Source organism: Bombus huntii, chromosome 1 (assembly GCF_024542735.1).
Source record: "Bombus huntii isolate Logan2020A chromosome 1, iyBomHunt1.1, whole genome shotgun sequence".
Lineage (NCBI taxonomy): Eukaryota > Metazoa > Arthropoda > Insecta > Hymenoptera > Apidae > Bombus > Bombus huntii.
Genome location: NC_066238.1, coordinates 11,673,517 through 11,682,314, shown reverse-complemented (window position 1 = coordinate 11,682,314; position 8,798 = coordinate 11,673,517). Strand labels below are relative to the sequence as shown.

At 39.3% G+C, this 8,798-nt stretch overlaps 1 protein-coding gene across 3 annotated transcripts in view; it reads right to left on the bottom strand.

The window, feature by feature from the left end:
* LOC126864990 (coiled-coil domain-containing protein 102A) overlaps nt 1-8,798 on the bottom strand; it is a 268,441-nt gene that overhangs the window by 239,862 nt on the left and 19,781 nt on the right. The gene's annotated exons all lie outside the window — the stretch shown is intronic.

Sequence of the window (8,798 nt, the reverse complement as noted above, 5' to 3'; positions counted from 1 at the left end):
ATTTCTACGTAGTATTATAATCAACGCGTGCTAAGAGAGTAATATTGACACGGTTATTGACACGAGTAGGTTAGTGTGTTAATAGCTTCATCATTTTCCTTCCGTTTCCTTGTGTTACTGTAACATGAATCGGCACAGTTGTGAAGAGGATCGCGTTCTTTTGACCTAGCAGGTTGCAGGTCAAAAAAGATTTGACTTCCGAAACCCAAGTGGAGACAGGCCAACAAGTGCTGCAGTTCTTTACAGTGATCATATTACCAACGCATTTACAACTTCGTTAGAATCATTATCCTCTTGTCAACCGTGACCACTAAAACATAAGACCTAATTTACCACTAATTTATTAGTATTAGTCGAATGTTAATTTTTAATTAATACATATAATTTTACTTTCTATACCAAAGCCACGCAAGGTTACTATAAAGAAAAAAGAAATACGTGCCTTCATAAATAATCAATGAAAATATGTGGGTCAAAAGTTAAACGGCAATACCGGGACCAACCACTGTTGCCTATTTATACGGAAAGAGTTTTTTGTCCGGTCCATGTCCTAAACATCACATCCGCCGAGGTGCTTCCTCCGCGAACCGTGTTTTACCGTGATCGTGGCTAACTGATGAAGGAAACGCAACAGGAAAGACAGAGAAAGAAGGCGAAAGGAACCACCGCACCGCCTCACTTTCAGCAGCTTCAAACATCCGCTGCACCAGCCGCCGCCAGATCTCGTTTACCTCTCCTCCGTTTCCCCTTTAGCTCCTTCTCAAAGAGACACACGCGTCCCTTCCTCTTCCTTCTCCCTTTCTCTTTCTTCTCTGCCTTTTGATTTCAAGGGTTGAAGAGGCCAGATAGCAATCTCCATCAAAATTGAAGAATACCTTTGAGTAATTAAATACAACGAAATATATATATATTCTCTCACATAATCTTTAATAAACAAAATCAAAAGATTTTACTTTAAAAAATTCGTTTCGATTAAGTATTAAGATATTAATCTTTTCCAATCTAATCTCAAGTCGAACAACCAAAATGACCTCGAAATCGTTCGTCTTAATACCCAGCGGTATGTCTAATATATCGCATGACTTTGAACGTAGCACACATCTGGAACGAAACGAGTGGACACGTCGACCTCCTTCGAAGAGAGGAGAAACAAGAAGGGGGATGTCCGTCGTGCGTGAACGGTGAGACACGTACCCACGTGCAAGGCTACGTCTTGAATCACCAGCTGCCGATTCGCCGACAACTCCAGGAACCCTGGAGACGAACTAAAATTAGCGACCAGCACCCCCGCCTAGCCCTTACATGGCCACGTCACAGACACACGCGCCGCTACTTTCAGAGAAAGAAAAAAAGATAAAGGAAACAATAATAATCACGGTCCGAGCGGCAGGAGTCGATCGTGTGCGAAATGTCACAGCTGGTGCAGTTGGGTGACCAATCATTTGTACGGGTAAGATTGACGATAAACGTATCACCCGTAAGAAATAGTTAACGAGTATGAAATTATGATACAAATATTTTTATTTCTGTTCGATTTTTCTATTACTAGAATTTGCTGTTATCAGCACCAGACCAATATATGTTACGTGTTTCTCTGATTATTCATAAAATTAAAAATGAGCTTAGTATTTTTTAAAAGGCAAGAATGATCTGTTAGTAAGCAATATTTGTTGCTTTGTAAAGTTTTAGTAGTAAATGTTTGATCCCTTTTATCACTCAGACAGGAAATATCGTAGGGTGGATTAAGGAACCACATGGCTCCTGCATGAATGAATACTATAATGAACTTGCTCTACTCGTGATAAGACAATCATTCAAATGAGATTCCAGCCAGAACTGTTATAAATATTGTAGGGGTGGTTAGTTTCACCACTGTTAATTTTCTGAAATGCTTGTTTGTAGCTTTTAAGCCTAAATGTTTAACAATGAAGAAACGGTAAACATTTTGACATTCATCTACATTATAGCAAGAACGATGGTAGTGAAAGTGTATCCAGATGTCTGGAAGTGGTCAAATTCAGTTTAGTTTAGAGTAACGGAGCACCTCGCATTCCTTTCGCGATCGATCTTCCGTCAAACAAGAATCCATGGAATCTGTTTCTATCGCGTACACTTCAAGTTCATTGTCCTCGATATCTGGAAGGGCATAGAACCTCGAAACGAGAGATTCTTTTGGTTTCGTCGTAGTACTGGAACTCCATTCCAAGTACATCTGCGGCGAGCGGATGCAGCCTGCATTTTATAGCCGCCCAATGCAACCGATTCTCATTCGTGCACCCGTACTCACACCCTCCACCACTTTCAGCACGCGGTACAACGACTTCTATAATTAGATTTCCTTCCCTTTAGCTTAGACACCTTCGAGCATGATCTCCATTTGCCCCGCGAATCGCAGAAACCTACCACCTGGGTTGCAAACGTTATTGAAGGTTCTACAATTAACAGGGTCCATTTCTCTCGAAGGGTTGAAAATGGAATTGAAGAAATACCATTGATCATAGAATGTAGAATCTTATCATTCAAAGATCGATCAACCTATGGATAGATATCGTCTGAAACAATATACACCTTCATCGCCAAAGCCAGCAATCACTTGACTTGTGTCGTGTTTTGCATTTGAATGCCGACCATGATGTCGGTATTCCAATACCGATCTACACGTTCAACGTGCTGACATTAACTGCACACACGCAGCTACGTTACAGGTTTCACGCCAGCTATTTCGAACAGGTTGCGCTCGGATCTATTTTTCGATCATTGGCATCGACTGGATCCACGGATCCACGCTTCTGATGACAGGTAGCCAGAAAAATAATTGAAACGACGACGATTAAATCGAGACGCGATCTATAAATGCTGTGTCACGTGCCAAAATGTAGTATCCTCGCAATTATAAATGGTTAATCGTTGGTGGTCGGCCAGGAGTTTGCAAAATGGTCATGGTTTTAATTTCGTGAATTCATGCACATCTAAAACGTCATTAGATGCATCTAATTTATCTTGTTGTATTATTATTTAATTTTATTTACATGCTTCTTTGATTATTCTTTGCATCCAGTTAACAATATTTATCATTTTGATTAGTTAGTTTTTCGTGTACTACTATATTGATAGTGTATCTTTTCTCCTATTATACATTGTTGTATGTTTACAAACAAGACAAAAACCATCTCTCTTAGCTTCACGAAGTGTCTTTCATAAAGTGTCATTAAACGCTCTTGGCACGAGGCTCTCGCTTTCCTCGTTGGCAAATCCTACGTGGTCCTTTAAGAAAACTGATCGATAATGATAACTGATCCTAGAAACCACCTCATATAAAGTATTATAAACTCTCGTAACAGTAACAGAAACTTCTCAATGAGAAATTTTGAAATCAGTATCCCAAAGCCGAAAGAAGGAATTTGATTGTGCAACAATGGCGCTTCTTTCCGAGCATTGCCAAGTTCGTAATCGTCATCGAAGTAGATACAAATGATTGCTGAAACGTCATGAATGAAATTTTTCTATACATATGTAAGAATAAAAAATATAAAAAATATAATATCCTGAAAATAAAATTTATGTACAGATTTTAATACCGAATGAATGTATCGTAACACGATAACGATGATGTTTCTTATTTATAAAAACGTTTCATAACATGAAAAAATAGACTAAAAATTTTGTACTACAAACCTTGTGGACTTTGCACGTTGTAGCAGCTTGGCAACCCAGTACGATCCGTCCCTGATCTGCATGCAAATACGAGCTATACTTAGAGATGTCCGATTTCCCTCGTTACGACAACAGATCGCATTTTCGTCTTCATCGACCTTAATCATTCTTCGTAGAATTTTCATACAGTAATGCTTTCAGACAACGCCAATGCAATGCGATTCGGAAAATGTTTCCCGCTTCGTTATTAAACAAAAATTACAAGTCTCTGTTTCCTGTGATTTCCGTGTAGTAAAACGGTTACTAGTTCTTCCCATGTCATTCATTAATCGCTACGGAAACTGTTTAAAGGATTGAGATAATGTGCAACGAGCATCTTCTTGCGCCTGGATTCTTCAATGAGCCACTAGAAAGAGGAAATCTGAATGAGCTACCTACACGTATACATGTACCGAGCAGACGCAAAAGGTCACTTGAAATATTTTTTATGAGACCAGAAACAACCTGGCGCATGAATTGGCCTTTAAAATTCTACATACTTCACGTAAATGCCTTTTTATAAACTATAAATTTATGAATTAACTAAATGAATTAACTAAATTAACTTATAAAACACTATTTATTTGTATATTAAATGATATTTAAATAATTACCATTAGCATCAGTGTCAAGAACACCATAATGTCTGTGTTACCTCGCATAGTAATACTGATAAACATTTCTCGACTAATTTACAAATTACGCTATCTCAAATTATGTGACAAAACGCCAGCCTTTCATCTAATACGCGCGCGTAAACTCAAGATGATCACGTGTAAGAGATGAATGCATGTGCGTGTGAAGGGAAGCTGCGGTGGAAAAAGAAGCGTAAAAGAAGGGGAAGATAGGAAAGAGAGAGACAGAAGAAGGGCGCGTGTCGGTCGCGTGCCCGTTGCCGCTGGTGACTCGGTGTCTGCGACCCTCCTGCCCTTTAACCCCTCTTACAACTTTTCCATGGACGAACGTTTGAGTGGGGACAATATAATCACTAGACCTTTAAACGTATCCAAGTTTTCATAATCTCAGTATAATATGAACGATTAACACAGGTATCAATCCCAATTATTTTCTACTCTTTCATTTATTCTTCTAATCTCTTCTTCTTTAACTAGCATATTAATTTTTTCACAGTAAATATATGGTATATTATACGTAACTTTATCAGTTTATTAAATAACTTTTTTTTATAATACCGATTAAAAGTGCGTAGAAGGATGAATTCCATGAATCCACCAGCAAACTGTTCAGGACTACGACCTCAGCCCCCTCATCGTCTAGTCCACTTCCTCTTTTTCCGTCCCCTTCATTTTTTTCATCTCTCCTTAAAGCCGTCTGGACGACAGCAATGGAAGAAAGAGAATCAACGAGGGAGGATCAACGTGGCACGTGGTCCGTACGCGAAGCGATAGAAGGAACCACCTACTGCAACAGGAGATGTATCCCATCGGAAAACAGACACTCGGTCGAATAATCATCGAACGGCACCCGTGCGTCACGTTAACGGTTCATCCTTCTTTCTTTTACATCCTAACGCTTCCGATGCTTGATGCGGGAGACGGAAGTCATCAACATTCTCCAGATCTCAAACGGGCAATAATCTACATGATGATTAAGTATATTTCAGTCAGCTCAGATCAATGAACAGAATTTTCTATCTAATATCATTTGTACTAATGTTCGTGCATTCGTCAGTGTCAATTAAGAACACTGATCGCGACAAAGTATTTTTGTAAAACCTCATATCTTGATTACCTTTTTCAATAGAATTTCGGGTGTCCTTATTTTTATGATCATTTAAAGATCTTGTACGTCAGTCTATGTAGATCGGGTGTCCTTATTTTTATGATCATTTAAAGATCTTGTACGTCAGTCTATGTAGATACGTAAAATCAGCTGACTGCTCGATAAATTCCTGTGCTCATACCGGTTGCGACGAATTTAAATGCATCGTGTACGTCATTATGAACCATCGTTGGTTCTTTTGTTGCAAAAAAAAGCTTACGTGAATATAAATCCAGCAACAAGAGGTTTCAAGAATAAGGATATCCCGATCGCTCTCACTCTTATGTGTTTGTCTCTGTTGTCTCGATCAAGATCGCAGACGGTCCGGCCGAGTGTAGAATTTCGTCGTGAAATTTGTGAATGAGCCCTCGTGACTCGCGCATTTTGAATGGAAACCGACAGGCCGGTTTTTACGAAAGCAGCACTATGCTCTGGCACAGGATGCGGGTGCGGACGAAGGGGGTGTATGCTCATTTTTATCCTTTTTAATTCTTTTTTCTCGTCGTTGAAGGAGATAAGAGGGGAAAAGGAAGAGAGAATACCGCCAGCTGATCGCCTCCGTCTTTGAAAAGGTTGTGCAAAATGCGAGCACGTGCTCGTGTGTGTGACCCTTTTTAGATTCGCATGCCTGCTTGCCACCTGCGAAGCCATTTAGTTCTACAGTCTGATCGGCATGCAATTAATCTACGAATTACTATACTTCCGTCCTCTTTATAAATTTCATTATTCTGCATGCTTTCCTAAAATTGATCATTAAATTATTCTTTATTTTTTGTATATACATGTCGGAGATGGAGGGACAGCGGGATTTCCCGTCCGAAATGTTGGGAAAAACCCCAATACCCTAGTCCAGACTTTTACTATAGCTGCACTTAAGTAATAAAAATAAGAAATAGTCTTAATGTTGCAATCTGACTTTATGACGATGGATTCGGACTCGAAGTGACATAGCGGGTCACTAGACGTAGCCACGGTCACGGAAGGGACGTGTACCTGACAGAAGTTTGAAATGATTATACGACTCTCCTTAAAAACAAAGATTGACCCGAGAAGTGGGGACAGGAGTATATAAGGGCAGTTTCTTTTGGATTACGGGAGAGTTAGTTTGTTAGTTAGTCGTTGGACGAATTACTGACTGAGTTATCGAGAAGTTACCCGAATCGAGTAGTACGTTGATGCCCTTGTCCTCCCGTGGACCGTGGATTCGTTATCGAACCTGAATTCGTTGTCACCATCATCTCGACCATCCTATTGCCATTACTCATAGTCTCTTGTAATGTCCACATTCGTACTGATAAATATTAGCTACATTCGCGACGGTAAAGTAAGTAAAGGTTCATCGAACGCTCCAAAATGAATGACTCCGACATACATAATAAAAATATAATATATTATATATTCGCATATAAATTGATTTTCAGATGATTTTGATAAAATTTATAAGACTTCCTTTGTAGTAAAAATATCTATTCATTGATCTTAATAGATAGTAAGTGGCGACGAATCGCAAGAAAAACGATATAAAGAAAGGGAACAAATCTGAGGGGCGAGAAGGGTGAAACAGGCGGCTGTTCGCCGTCGGCGGAAGGAACTGTCTCCCTTTATACCCAAAGACATTCCTCCAAACATGAACCAACGTGCTTCGTATGACGGCATTCTCCCCTTGTAGGAGCACTTCCACGGACATCCCCACCCTGTGTTAACCTCTTGCACCCGAAACTAAATTAAGGGCCGTTCCGGTTGATATTTTTTAACCTTCTAATACTCCTTTCTTCTTTCTTTCTTGTCTTCGCCTTATTATACGTCGAGATTCATAAACTTGCATTTGATTATAGTATTTCACGCAAGTTTACTAAATTAATAATTTAGATTCTTATATTGTAAAGCCACTTTTCTGGAATTTTAAGAATTCATAGAAAACCAACAACTTTACATAGAACAGATATGTGCATACAATGACTCATGTACTGAAAATAGAAAATTGTCATCTAAAACCCGGTGTCATTGCACCCTAGGTCCTAGAGGACGTGTACGGTGGCTAGAAGAGGAGACAGATGAAAGTTGGAAGTACACGTAGACGACTGAAAATCTCGTCTGGCTCGTTGCCAAGATCTTCGAATCTTGTCATCTTCTTCATCCACGTCTTCTATTCTTCAGCACGCACTTCTCCCCGTACATTTGCTGGAGGCAATCAATTAAATAGTTCTCATAGTTTCTATCTTTCTATCTCCTGATGCCTTTTACTATTCCGTACAAAAGTATAACTTCGCGTAGTTCTTACATTGACAAATAAAATATTTTTTTTTTGTTAATACATTCAGCCTTAGTGCGTTTTATTAATTATCGTTTCGATTCTACAGGTAGAAAGAACAACTTTAATCTTAAAGAATGGAAGGTTTTAGAAACATCGAGAAAAGAGAATAACAAAGGAAAATGGTTAGATAAACGAAAATAACATGACAGGGATATCAATTTCGAGAATGGGTAAAACGATAAAACGAACTTCCGGTAATACTACGTTTCTTTTATCGCTATCGTCTAATTTTGGTCAGAATTAGCGAAGATGCGTCATCCTTTACGAATTCTCGAATCGTGAATTTAGAATTCCAATCTGTACGTTCTACCTTGTCCCGCGAGTGACCGTGGAATAGAAGAGAGGTGGTTTACCCGAAGAACACGACAGCTGCATCGAGCCACCGGCCTGAAAATAGCACGGCAACCCCATACTGAGGCCGAAGAGCGAAGTCGAAGCCCTCTCCCTACGTCGGTATATACTTCGGTTAAAAAGCCACCCACCTACGAGCCTTTTAAATAGCGATCGCGTGCTTTTCCCTTTTTTTTTCCAGCAGAAAACTTCTCGCTAAATGACATGGTCGTGGAAAGAGGGAGTGTACCGACGCTGATTTATAAGAAGAACCAGGCGTTTCCGGATACTTTTCGAGACGATACTTGACACACTCGCCGAAACATTTATTTTTTTACCGAACGATCGAAACGGAATAGGATTGCACTTAATGACACTGTTTTCCTTATCGAACAAAAAAACATCCCCTTTCTCAATTTCCGAGGAACTTTTTCTCTTTCCTTCTGGTCTGGATAACCATTAGGGATAGTGTTTATCCGTATCTTCTGAAATACGAGCACTCTGTAATTTTAATTTCCTGCTAATTCGATTGTCTAAACTGAAAAAGATATATGACAATATTTCATTCATTCGATAGTATGTGATGTAATATATGCGTATATATAGTATAGATAAATCTAAAAACGTATAGTTAGCTTCTGTCTCATTTCTGTGAAAAATAGCAACGCACGTGGTTTTG